Source organism: Pteronotus mesoamericanus, unplaced genomic scaffold (genome assembly GCF_021234165.1).
Source record: "Pteronotus mesoamericanus isolate MK-2021 breed Mesoamerican mustached bat unplaced genomic scaffold, CSHL_Meso_final contig_173, whole genome shotgun sequence".
NCBI classification, from domain to species: domain Eukaryota; kingdom Metazoa; phylum Chordata; class Mammalia; order Chiroptera; family Mormoopidae; genus Pteronotus; species Pteronotus mesoamericanus.
The window spans coordinates 14,459,067-14,473,654 of record NW_026555072.1 but is presented as its reverse complement, the minus strand read 5'-3'; positions in this window follow the sequence as shown (position 1 = coordinate 14,473,654).

Here is a 14,588-nt window from a genome sequence, read left to right as displayed (position 1 = left end):
TTTTATAATATGTATTTGTGAAACCTCAGTGAAAACAACTTTCTGTTCTGTGGCTATATTCTTAAAAGTTATTCAGAATCCCCAAAGCACATTTATTGATTTCTTAGTCAACATTAGCTTTTAAATAAAATGTATATGAACCATATAACTACTATTATCCTTGTGAATCTAAATTATTATGGGGGTTTTTTGGGGGGGGGAGAAATTCCTGAATTTCTTTTACTTAGAGATTTTGGAGAATAGACCAGGAAGATTATTCAATAAATGCTCCCTAAAATACCTTGCAATCTGCAGTGTTGGGTAAAGATCAGAGACAAATTCTTGAACTACATTAGTGACTTGAGTAAAATGCATTCAAACTTACTTTTAAACTACTTGGCATGGAATTACCACATTCCCCTACATTTGACATGTCCTAAAGGAAGTATGATAATTTACAAATGTGGCTGTTTCTGGAGGAAATATCAACTATTCACAACTATTTGCAGCTCTTAGACGCAGCAGACCAGAGGACTCTTGACACAAATAATAAAACTAGAATAACATCAATAATTCAGCATGGCAGGTTGCTGAAAATTTAAAGGGGGTTCCCTTTTTTGATTAGAATGCCATCATTCATCTATTCTAGCTAATATCCACAAAGAAAGGTATGAGGAAGTTTAGATGCCTACAGCTTTCAGAAATTAGTTCCCCTCTTTCCAGGCTACGTGAATTATTTATCAGTGACTCAGCACATCTGTGGTGTTTGAAGGCATATTGCATAAATTTAAAAGGCGTTTTTATTTATTTCTGTAGTCAGGAAACAAATCCAATTAAAATAAACAATTTGGAACGATTTTTATTTCTGAAAGTTATGGATAATTTCTTCAATATAAAAATTCAGTGTCTGCATTTTATGAACCACTTTGTACTTAGATGCCAATGCATTTTCAGTGCTCGCCCGCTCATATGTTCAATGACATGAACTGCTATTGAGTGTTCATGCGTTGTAACTAAAATTTCAGGAGATACTAGAGTATAAAGTAAAACAGAATGGAAAACAGGTGAAGCCACACTTTCTCTTTCTTAACAGAACCTCACTTTTGTCTGGGTATATCTACTCTATTTCCAGTTCCAGAGAGTTCCTATTTGCCCGTGGAACAAGAGCTTAGAATTTCTCTTGGTTATTCTTTTTGCTCCACATAGATTGTGTGACCTTAGTATGTCTAATCAGAATATATTTTATTCTATGTTTTGAGGAGAAGTTACTCTATTTTGTCTTAGTGACCAAGAAGTTAAGCACCCTTAGTTGTGATTGGCATCCTCTTGAAAAGTAGTTATTGTTAAAAGAGAGCAAAGTAGAGAGAGATGGATATTTCATTGAATCATTCAATCACTCATGTTTCTATACTTGACCCTGTACTGTCTCTAGTCTACCTGGTATGCAAGGAAATGCATTTCCTTATTGTTTAAGAAAGTTTAGTTTTTCTTACCAAAAATTCTTTTTCTAAACAATATGGAAGCATGTCATCATCTATACTCAGGCCTTGATTCATAGGAAAATATTTTGCTGTTGGACTGAGTTTTAGGATAAAAAAGGATATTCATGATAGTTCATGGTTCTTGCCTAGAATGCAAGCAACAGAAAATAAGCAGATATGTTTTGGTTCATATGGTGCAATCCAATTCTGAAGGACTTTACCAGACTCTCTCCAGGAATGACAGCAGATAGCAGGAGCTGAGAGACTCAAAAATCCTCTAAATTATGGGAAACCTATGAACTGAAAAAAAAGCCTCGAGTATAGAAACACAGAGACAAACAATAGTGAATGAAACCCAAGAGTAATGGACTGAAGTGTAATGATTTTAGAACATTGAGATTCAAGGATAAGTAATTTCTATTATATCTGCTCTCTGACTATTGAATGGTCATAGAGGGCAATGGCTTTGTTGAAGCTTTCTGTACTGTTAGGGAATTGCGATTCAGTTTCATTGCAGAGCATAAGATACTGATGAAAAACAGAATGAAGATTATTTCTCTTAAGTGTGAGAGGTAGGAAATATATGACCTGTGCTTAAACTATCAGCAATACAGAGATAATTTTACAATGTGAACTTAACCGTCACAAGTTAGGAAAATGAAAATCAATCATTATTAAATAGTAAAGGACTCAGACTCCTATGAGATAATCAGAAGAAAAAAAAATGGGAAAGAAACAAAATTCTGAAAAAAGACAAGCACAATCTTTGTGATCCGTGTAGCAGAATATCACTATTATTATTAAAGGCGTAAGAGGGGTTCCAGTACCAAATGGTGACATAGGAGGCTCATGAACTCACCTCCTCTCATTGACACACTGAATCTACAGCTACACACGAAGCAATTCTCTCTGAAAGAAATCCAGAAACTTGCTGGGAAACTCCTACACTTGGGGTGAACGAGAAAATACCCACATCACCCACGTGGAAATAGGTAAGAAAGGCTGAGACACCTTCTCACAACAAACCTCTCCCTCGACACAAAGCCATACAATCTGGAGGGACCTGCCAGCTCTCAGCTTCTCCCAGATCCAAGGGTGTGGATCCCACATCCAGCACCACAACTTTTAAGACTCTCACCTGTGAAGGGGGCCCCCAAAACACCTAGCTCTGAAAGCCGATGGGGCTTACATCCACGAGACCCACGAGCCAATAGCAACCAAAGACAGTTTTTGACAGGCTTCTGAGGACTTACCATTGCTCAGGGCTCAGCACAGAGGGGGCAAGTAAAAAAAAACATGCCCGTTTCCCAGTCTTTCCCTGAAAGAGGCCTATTTGCAAACTTTAACGACTGCTTCCCGAAGAGAGTCCGGCTTCTGATTTAGCACACGCTAGTGGCTGGCTGCGATCCTTCACTCAAGCCCGCTACAAATCGCCAGTATCTTCCTGCAGAGCTTGTACACGTCTGGTGCCCAGTTTTTGTGGCTGCTGCCCAAGGGACAGACCCTCTAGATCACTTGGCTCTGGCAGCCAATGGGACTTGCATTCATGAGTTCCAGAGAACTGTAGGAAACAAAGGAACAGTTTTTAATGGGCACAGGGGAACCCGCCTCCCACAGCTATACACTCGCGCCTAGCAACAGAGGGAGCAGGCAAAAGGGTCTATCTCCCAGTTTCTCCATGGACTTCACAATGGAGAACCCTGACAAACACTAGCTCAGTAGGGGAGCAGGGTTAACACCAGCAGTGGTTAAGTCACGTTGACGTCCCCTGAATATGACGTGATGAGAATGACACTTTACCTCTGTGGTTTTCCTCGCAAAAACACGTAACTCCCGTCTACTCATGAGAAACATATACAGTAACAAAAATGTGCTGCGTTATCCTTTTATTTTTAAAAAACATTTGCACTTATCCCTGGCTGGTGTGGTCCAGTGGATTGAGCGCCGGCCTGCAAACCAAAGGGTCCCTGGTGCGATTCCCAGTCAGGGCACGTGTCTGGGTTGCGGGCCAGGCCTCCAGTAGGGGGCGTGCGAAGGGCAACCACACATTGATGTTTCCCTCTTTCTCCTTCCCGTCCCTTCTCTCTAAAAATAAATAAATAAAATATTTTAAAAATAAATAAATATATTTGCACTTAAATGAGTTTAGGTATCAAAAACCACGTTATTTTAAATAAAATTCGACCTCTAAATCGTTCATTCGTTCATCAGCTATTTTCTTCTTTAAAAATCTATGTTCCTCTCGTACCCACATTCTTAAAAACTTTGAAAGGCCTACCTAAGAGTGCCTTCGCCCTCTTTTGCCTCTCTGTTATTATTTCCACGATCTTACATTGTTTTCTTTTAACATTCTCCCGGCGACATGATGATTATCCCATCCTTTCTGCATTTAAGATTCTTTGCCACCACCTATTATCTTCATTCTCATTCAGAAATAATCAATCGTTTTCCTGCAGGCCAAGTCTAACTTAAAAACTGGCCTACACAGGCTTCAGAATACATTGAATATAATATCACTGAGCAATGCAAAGTAACAAACTACTGATGAATGTAACAACATGGGTGAATCTCTAAAATGTTTTATTGAGCAAGAAGAACCTAGCCCAAATTGTCTGTGCCATTCATTCCATTTACGATAAGTTCTTAAAAAGGCCTCTAGGGGTAGGGAATTGACTGGAACTGAGAATAAGGGACATTTTTGAGATAAAGGAAACATTCTATAATCTGTTTGCAGTAAAGAGTCCATGAGTATATACATTTATCAAAATGTATTAAATTATGTTTTTCCAATCTATATAATTTATGTAAATTATACTGAAAAGTTGGAGGAATGAGAACTCTAAGGTAAAATACTAACAAAAGTTATTATAAATTAATGTTTGAGTAATTTTTTAAATGGTTGCCATCATTTTCAATTTAGAAATCTATGCTTCTGACGTTTTATAGAAAATGGGAAGACATCGAACCCACATTTTCTCATAAGCCTAGCAGCTGGGCTTTGCACCAAATAAATCCTTCCATCTAGTGCTGGCTGGTGTGGCTCAGTGGACTGAGTGCAGGCCTGCAAAACAAAGGGTCATAGGTTAGATTCTCAGCCTAGGCGACATGCTTGGGTTGCAGGCTAGGACCCCAGTAGGGGGCATGTGAAAGGCAACCACACATTGATGTTTCTCTCCCCGTCTTTCTCCCTCCCTTGCCCTCTCTAAATATAAATAAATAAAATCCTTAAAAAACAATACTTCCATCTAAGCTGGATGTAGACCCCACTACTGTCCAATGTATATTACATCCAACCAGTTTCATTCATTTATGTTATCTCTGCAGGCACACAGGTATTTTAGTCCATTACTCTGCTTAGATACCTTTCATCCACTTAGGGCTTTTTCTTTTGTTTGGTCCTTGGGTCCAAATTCTAGTTCTTACTCCTTATGTGACTGTTTTCATTGTATTTGGGCAAACTGGGAACATCCTGAGATTACACATACATAAAAACAGCACATTCACATTCTCACTGAAATAAGAGATGTTTAAGTTTTCCTGATAGAATATGCAGTTGACCTTTGCAGAGTCGTATCTTTACCATTGACCCAGATACACTGGAGCTGGATACCTTTTATAAAGATACAAAGATTCAGTAAAATGATTTTTTTAAAAATACAGAATGCCTATTCTTAATGAAGACACTAACTTATGAATGATTAACTTTTCCCAGTTTTTTTCCTTAGTTTAAATTTATAACAATTCCAAATCCTACAGTCTATATCATTAAAATCTCTGAGTATATCTCAGTGCACAGTGCCATTTTTTTTTTCCAAAGGGCTTGCAATTTAACACAGAGCATATAAGTGATTTTATTAATGAAATTTCCTGCTAGTTTAAAGTTACTCCATTTTTAACACTGCCTGAACATTTTATAGGTCACAAAAATATTTTTCAATATTTCTTAATGGAGAAGAGACTGAAATAGGTTAGATGAAAATAAACTTCACCTTCTACCAGAGACTAGGCATGAAACATTTCCATTCAGAAGGAGGACTTTTTTTTTTTTTTTTTTTTTTTTTTTTGGCTTAGATTCACCTACTGAGTGAAGATCGGATTTCTAGCTTAGCTAGGGAATTTTATTTAGGAGACCATATTCCTCTCAGGTCTATTCAGTAGCACATCCAGTGAAAACAGAAACACTGCAATTAAGTAATCATCCAGTTTCCTCGTAAAAACACATTATGTTCCAGATGATATCAAGAGGGCATGATAAGCAATCCACAGGACATAGAAACGTAACATAGTAGCATAATGTTTTGAAACCCATTGTCAACAATATTTACTGATGGTGGTAAAAGGGGGTTGAGAAGAAAAACAGTAATGACAGAAAATGTCTGTTAGCAAACACTTATAGATTGCAATTTGAAAAGAAATTTTCTTACCATTAGAAAGAAATGAATTTTAAGTAAGCATGTCATTTGCTTCCCTGAAAACATCTCCACTGAGTCACTTGTCCGGGTTGCTAGCCAACAGGCCAGTTGTATTTTGCATTGTAGTGTTTACAGTGTAAAATATAATAATTTGCATTACTAAATTAGGGAAAAATACAAATTAAGCTAAGTTGAACTTCTGCTTCTCACACTAGCAGGACACAGGGAGAGATATGGTTTGAAATATGAGATTTGATTTTGACCAAGTACTCTAAGCCCAAAGGGAAGTGACTAACAATGATCCAATTTTCTTGGACACGCTTTGAAGGTTCAGATAAATTTAAAACTTTGAGTCATGTTGGGGAAATGAAGTAGGGTGAAGAGCGAAAAGAGAGTACATTGGTGACATTGCAGTCAATTTTGCGTTGGTGTTTATTTACAAATGTTGGCCTGGATTTAGAGCTTTTGGGAACAGAGTTAAATTATACCAGGCCAGTGCCCTGAATGGCTTTGTGCAGTGAGGCAATTGCCAAGGTCTAGAAAGATGCTTCCAAAGCATTCATGACCTTTCCCACCACACGAGGTCAGCGGTGTTGGGATATCAACTTTGTTTTTCAATGGTCATTAAATATCCTAAAATAATCTTTAATTTCTCTCTACATGACATAGTCAAGGGAGAAATAAATTTGAGAATCTAAATTGTCTGGATTATTGTCTAACTTTTCCGAATTTGTTAGAGTACACTTAAATATATTTTTAAACTTTATCTCGAATGCAATTAGAGGTGGTGATTTGAAACCCCCAAGTAATGAGCATTACTATACTTTGTGCTTTATATTAATTATCTGATACAATCTTCACTGTGTCTCTATGAAATAAGGTTTATTTGTATTATAATTCTCATTTCACAAATGAGGAAACAGATTTTAATTTGTTCACAGTCACTATACTAATGGGTGGATGATTTGGGATTTAAATTCTGATCTGTCTTCAAAAATATTTTCAACATATGTTGTGACACGTTGTTGTTGGGATACTGACCAATCTTTTTTAAAAAATAATAAACTGCAACAGAATAAGGCAGAGTAGAAAATATTACATAACACAGGTAGAGAGCGTTCCCAAAAGTTTTCCTTCACATGTGTGTATGTGTGCAGTATGTGCATAGTGATCTAAAATCAAAATGCATTTCTTACTGTATCACAGTAGAAAAAAAAAGAAGTTTGAAAAATACAGCAGTCTACCCTTTTAAATCAAAATAATCAGTGGCAATTGTACTGTGCAAAAAAAAAAAGAAGAAGAAGAAGAAGAAGGAGGAGGAAAAAACAAAACCCCTAATATAAAGTACTATAACCGGAAGATTTTATTGGTAATGTCCTCAGCTTTAGAGGCTGTGTTGGCTATTTTTCATTTTCTCCTTCACTGGATATATAAGCAGATATCTCTCCAATGACTCTCTGGATTCTGCAGTTCAGAGCTTCATCAACAACTGTGAGGTGTTCAGGTATACATAAGATCCCATTCAATGCCAAGTAACACTGTGAGCTCGGGCTTACACAACTATTAGAGACAGAATACTGAACGTAGATATCTTTCGCAATGTCATCCAACTAGTACGTGACAGAAATAGGAATGAGCTATGGACCCTGTGATGTCATGTCCCCTTCTCACACTTCCTTTAGATGGCATGTGGCAGGTGCTCTGTGTACACACAGCTTTCTGGTTCAGAGCAGAAAACAGGGCACTTAAGAAGTGTGAGACCTTCTCCTAGTGCTGATAAGATGCTATGGTTTTTTACAGTAGTAATATATATGTCTTTCTTGATTTGCTAGCGCCAACAAAATAAATCAGTGCAATCATCCATTTTAAAAAGCCTTAAGTAACAAGAGTTCTACAGTCTTAAAATTACCAGTTTGTTAGAAAAGTAAGACTCCTTTGATGTTCCTAACCTTAGTGGGTGTAGAAAGTGGGAAATGAAATTGGGTCTATTATCAATTAGGTACTAACTGATGGATAAGGAAACTTAACTCAGCAGCAATACATGATAACGAGGAGCTTCAATAGTTTATTGCTTTTTATAAATATTCTCTCCTTCTGATTTATATGAAACATTATTTCTAAAAACCAAAGTAGAAAAAATAAAACATTATTTCTGACTGGAAGAATAGTTTGATTTGGATGTTCATTTAATTGATTCATCTGAATCCACACACAGAGAAACTAATTGTATTGTAAGTATACAGCTATTTACTAATTCAGTGAGTCTGTGGAGTAGAGGACATTTTGTCCAAAAGACAAAACAATACATAGAACATCTCTAGAAACATTATGATGCATAGATGCATTTATATAGTGCATCTGTTTAACCACCTAACATATAATTAAATACACAAACGAGAAATAAATGGTAAAACTACCATAGCCACCATGCTTAGAAAAACACAAGTGACAGAAGCATGAAATATTGTATGTAGCTATAACTCAAATTCTCAAGTGCTTTTGAGATGGCTTCTCTGGGAACACTGATCGAGCTTTTAGCTACTACTAGATTCAATTCTCTTTCTAGGAACTAGTAACCAGGAGATGGAATGCTACAGGGTTATTTTTGGCAGAAGACATGGTGTTTCAGATGTCAGTACTCACTGGCAGTGCATGAGTTTTATGAGGATGAAGGGTTGGGGAATTATGTCTCTGTGTAATTTATAAAGTCATATCACAGAATTATCTATCACTAAACAATTTCAAAATGCAGCTGTAATATAAGAAAAGACAACTACATTTATGGTCAGAAGACTACATTAAACTAAAAAGCTAAAATTTAGTATCTAAATAACCTTGAAAATTAATATAGGCTTCAGTTTCTAACACTGAAAATTACAGGTGGTCATTCTTTTATACAGGATGTTTTGATAGTAATTTGAGTTTGAATCATATAAAATTGCTGATAGTTAATCATTTTTGTCTACAAAAATGATAATTTCATTTGGATCAACCTTATAGTAATCGCTATACATTTATTGAGTCTTTACTCTTACATTTTACATATTATGACATATTACAGTGACAGCTTCAAATTTTACCCTTCCGCCATCTGTGCCCTTTGCAATATACATTTTTATTGTCCTCCGAACACAAATGGACTGACCTACCCTGTCCCTTGAGTCTGGGCTCTCCACCTTGGCTTATTTTTTGTCAGTGAGATGTTAGCATGGGTGAGCAAGCACAGAGGCCTGAGATAATCTTCCGCAATGGGGCTTGCCCTCTTGTACAGTGAGATAGATCGCCAGAGAATGAGACACATCTGTAGAACAGAATCAAGGAGATTTTGTCATCCCAGCCTGGGCCCTCTTAGATCAAATGTCATCTGGCCAATGCTCGGACTTATTCAGTCCAGGTGTGATTGGTGTAAGGCAACCTCCAGCTCTACCCTGTTTGTTGTAAACCACTGAGGATTTGTATCAGTACACGTGTTATTGTGGCAACTGACAGATACAAGTGATTATCTCATTTCAATCACATAACAAATCTATAGACACTATTATCATCCTCACTGACAAAAGAAGACACTGTGACCCAGAGAAGAGTTCAGTAAGTCACCCTACGTCATACTAACAGACAGTCAATGACAGAGGAAGGATTTGGAATTAAGAAGCCTGACTCCAAAAGCCATATGCTAACCAGTACACTATATGGCTTTGCTCTTCTGAAGATGAACTGAGATTTTCTTTTTTTTTGAAAGTGCTTTGTCGATGTTAAAGCACACTAAAAATATGTCATTATGAAGCTGCAAGTCCTTTCCGAAGATGTTGTAAAATTGCAGCTAAGTTTTTTCTTTGTCTCATAAAAAAAAACAAAACCCAAAACAGGCAAGCACTAGATGATTTAAAATGCACCATTCTTTGATATACCAGTTACTTAGGGAAAACTGATAAATGGTGAAATTTCACATGCCATCTTCCTTCCGAATTGGTGATAGACTGTTGCTATTTGCTAGGCAACTACGAAGTAAACAGAAAAATAAAGCCATGGTTTTCTTGGCAAGTGTCATTAAAAATGGATTAAGTTTACAGTAAATGTAATCTGTAGCATTGATCACACAGCCAAAAAAGCAAAAACCTGAAGGGGAAATGAAGGCATTAATAAGATATTTCTTAATTTTATGAAGCCTTGCACACATCAGACCACTGAACCAAAATAACCTGGGGAAAGAGCAATGAAACAGGGTGTTTATTCCTCAGCTTTGAGGAGGCATGCAAGTACAAATGGTGCAAAACAAGAAGCTGTTTATGCCTGGAAATTGGAATAAACTTAAAAAAGGAAAGTCTGGAGATGCTCATAGGCATTAAGTTTATGAGGTGTGACTTTATTTACAAGGAATATTTTCTGTGGGTATGAATTTTTAAAATTCCATTTGGTTTTGCATTTTTACATATATTGAACCCCCCCTCTCAAAAGTTATTATCTTTTTCAAAAAATAAAACTAGAATGCTGCACTGGGTGAAATGAATGATGGGTAGAACTGCAGGGAAACAGCGCTCTGTGGAAGTGCGCACCCACGCTGAGCAAGGTGTGACCAGAAGAGGGACTTCTTGATTTGAGAGGCTTTTGTCTGCAGGGTTCCTTTTTTTTTTTTTAATAGTACACAGAAATTATACCTTTTAAAAAAAGAAAGAAGAAAATGAACTTAGAGAACAAAACCAAAAGGAACCCAGAAGAAATGGGTTAAACAGAATAGGAAAATGGAGTTCTGCTTTGGAAATCATAACTAAGACTTAAATGATTTATATAAAACCTATTGTTGCATAAACATCTCCCAAAAATGCTAGGCTTGATTTAACTGGCTCTTGGTTTGTTCATTTGCTTCTGCTTTGATAATTGTCAGCTAATTTTCTCTGTCCTTCTTTGAATAAAAAAGGAAATTTAGAAGGAAAGAAAGAAAACACTCAGATGACTTTTGCTCTTGAGTGTCTTTGCCTAGTATTCATCTTTGAACACAAACTATTCAACCATTCATTCATTCACTTATTCGTTCATGACCAAACATCTCCTGAGTGAAATGATAACTCCTCCTTTGGGGCTTGGCATACGCAAGTTCTGCTTAGGGAAAACCAGTGTAGATTTAAATAGCACTTTTCTTTTCTCCTGACAGCTATACCTCAGTAACATCCCACCATCTTTTTCATGTGAAATTCTGATACTTAGTCTCCTCATTTTGTACTTGGTCAAATGATGTAGGTTTGCATCATTCCTGCTGAATTTTATCTTATTGTTATTGCTTTCTTGTCCTAGCCTGTCAGTAGTTTTGAATCCTGACAGTATAATGCTACAATGCTGTTTGCAAAATTTTAGGCATTTTTAAAAGTCATTGAAAAAAGTTTCCACAGGCCAAATGACTAAAATGACAACAACAATAAATATTGGCACTCTATTACATGACTCCCAGGCAGGCAAACAGATATCATTGCTTTGGAAAACTGCTTGGAAATATTCATTAAAGGGAACATATGAATTCCCTGTAACCCATCAATTATGTTCCAAGTTACAAATACACAACATAATTGTGTGCCTTGTTTTAATCAAGGGACCTATACAAGAATGATCATATCATCAATATTTATAATAATCTGAGAGAGAGAACTATATGTCCAGCTATTGTAGAATGGATAAATAAATTTTGACATCTTCATATAATAAAATACTACACAGTAATTAGAATGAATAAACTACAGTTTATACGTAACATACGTATAAATCTCAAGCACATAATGTTGATGGAAACCCAACGAATATTTCATAAATCTAATTTTCAGAGTTCAAAAAACACACTAAATAAAACTATAATGTATAGGGATCAATAGTTATGCAGTCGAGCTATTTTTAAAAAGAGAAAACAAGGCAATTATTATCTCTAGGGTGGGGTAAGGGGAAACAATGGTGGGAAGGGCACGAAACATCGCCGAAGGGCTAGCAATTTCTGTTTCTAGATCTTGATTATGGTTATATGGATGTTTGCTTTGTGACAAATCACTGCGTTCTTCTTAGGGCTTTGTGCACCTTTGTGTGTGTTTTATTTCATAACAAGAAGATTAAAAACAAATAAACAATACTAATTTAAAACATCACATACAGAAGCACCCGTACAAGATTATCTTCTAGTTCATCAACATTCTTTAGCCTAAGCTGCTGTTAAGCATCATACTTTTTTAAATGGTTGTTTTTATATAAAGCAAATCTTTCAAACAAACTACTTAAAGTCTTACTTTATACCTGTCACCACTATTATTTCAGGAATAAGTGACATTAGCCTGGAATTGCTAGGCTGGAAGCATATTTCAGAATATAATTTAGATTAATCTCCTAAAGTCACTAGAAAATAATGACTAAGATATGTTGCAACGAACTCTTCTTAAACCTCAGATATTTTAATCATAGCCAAGAGATAAGTCTGAGGTGGCCTTTTAATCACTTACAAATAGGTTATAACCATATTTAATTAATCCTTAAAAATATTTCCTCACACCTATGAAATCAGGGTGCAGCTTATAATCAACTGCATCCTCAATCTCTGTCAGCCATGGATCGAAGTTAAGGTCTTGCAGAGAGAATTTTTATTTGCTTTTGCCAGCCAACTTCGGGCACTACCCATCTGAGACCATTTTAAATTAAATTCTCTGCTTGAGCTTTTTGGACTGCACTGGAAGTGTGAATTCAGACCTCAGACCTGTGTGAGTGCTGACTAGTTCAAATTCTCTACCCAGTGCCAAGGTTCAGACATTAAGGTTCTCTTGCTGTGTCTTTCTCTGTAGCCACTCTATTGAGTCACTTAGTTCTATACTGAAGCTATAGCCTTTGGTGACCCAGTTTTATTCAGAGGACTCCTGTTAGACCACCCCTCCTGTCAGTCTTGGTTGTATTTTTTCCTTCCTTAGCGGTACATAAAATCAGTCCGTGGTGTGTTCGATTATACAAAAGACAGGTCACAGGTAGACATTTGCTCTTTTTCCAAAAGAAAATATTTGCCTACAATTAGACAGGAAAACCCAGGCTGATTTTTACATGTACCACTTTGTTTAACTGTGTATTAATTTTGATCAAAATCTTGCTACATACTCTCTGTTGTTAGTAAAAATATCAGGCAGCAATAAAATGAGGGAATTTACTTTGAGAACTGTAAGTCATTCTACAATATAAAGCAGAATTATTGTTTCTATATGCATGCTTTGTGTTTCCTACTTGAAATATAAGACCCATAAAGTCTCGGATTATACCCTTAGTAATGTCCCGTAGTCTTGTACAGTGTTGGGCCCATATGAAAGATTCAATAAAACTTAGTAAATGTTTGGAGGGTTGAAAAACAAGCATATGGGGTTTGCAAGAAACAAAGTTGAGAGAGAGAGAGAGAGAGAACTGGAATGCAAAGGAAAAGTCAGTATTTGGGCGCGGAAGTAAAGAGAGCTTCTTGGTTGGTCTTTATTACGAACATGTTTTGGCCTTGCCAGGATTAGATATTATGGAAGAGAGCTTGAGAGGGGATTGGAAATCCTATCTACAGATGCTTGCTCCAACAGATTCAATTCACAGCCTTAGCAGGCAATAAAAGAAGGCTCTGGACCATGTAAGGGACTGCCCAGGCATAGCTAGGTGCATTGACCATTTTATGTATTAATGCCAATTGCAAATAAATCACTTTTCTGGTCTCCTGTGGAAGGAAAGAAGATATTTCTGTCAGGAAGTGAATGGAGGATTACTGACTTGCTGACCTTTCCTGACTGTGATAAAAGATGACTTCTTTCCTTTCAGCTATACCTCAAAAATGGAAATTGCTCTTTTAAACGTATGATGTGAGAATGAAGTAGGGAGCCCGCTATTATTCCTTAAATAGATGGTGTCAGAGGGCACCCCTGGGGAAAGGGAGAAATTCTCATTAGGGTTATTTTTCTGAGAGCTGTCACTATGCATGTGTTTGCATTTAAAGACTGGTGAAAGGAGGAAGCAAGTCCTGACCTGATGTATTTTTAAGACTCTATTCTTATTGCTGCAGCATTTAAATATAGTGTATAAAATACAGCACTCCTCAATGCCTCGTGTTATGTTTGTTATGTGGATTCTTATGTCATTTTCCTGATGAAGGAGTAAGGAATGCGGAATTATTTCGCCTTGCCTTGTTAGATCCAAATTAGAATGGAAAATAACAAGGCACGCATTTTCCCTTGACCCAGGAAATGTGACAGTGGCCTGGTATTTCAAAACAAATGGCTTTTGCTGCTCAGGCCACAGGGAAACAGAATGTGCTAAGAATTGGACTTTTTGTTAAATGTCTTCAAGGATTTTTTTGGACGGCCTGAGCAGCTTACAAATGTGAAAATCATAATGTAGAGTATTAGTGATATCAAATACTGAAACACCTAACATGGTCCAGAGGAAGTCCCACAACATCCCTAGACTCTTCTATAAATGAAGTCTTAAAGGGGCCTTTCTCTCAGTAGTGCCAGTTGTCTGAAACACTGTTTCATGTTCTGTGGGTGTGTGGCTTCTCTGGACCATTTGAACATATTGTTCACAAAAAGCAGGGATCGCCTATTATACCAGTGGATGCTTCTGGTGATGAATCAGTTTTTCGTAAGGGCTTGAGGCCATCAGCTGTCATACAGAATCACAGAAAAATGACAGTCAAAGCTGAAACTCTCATCAATCAATAGAACTTTATTTTGAAATT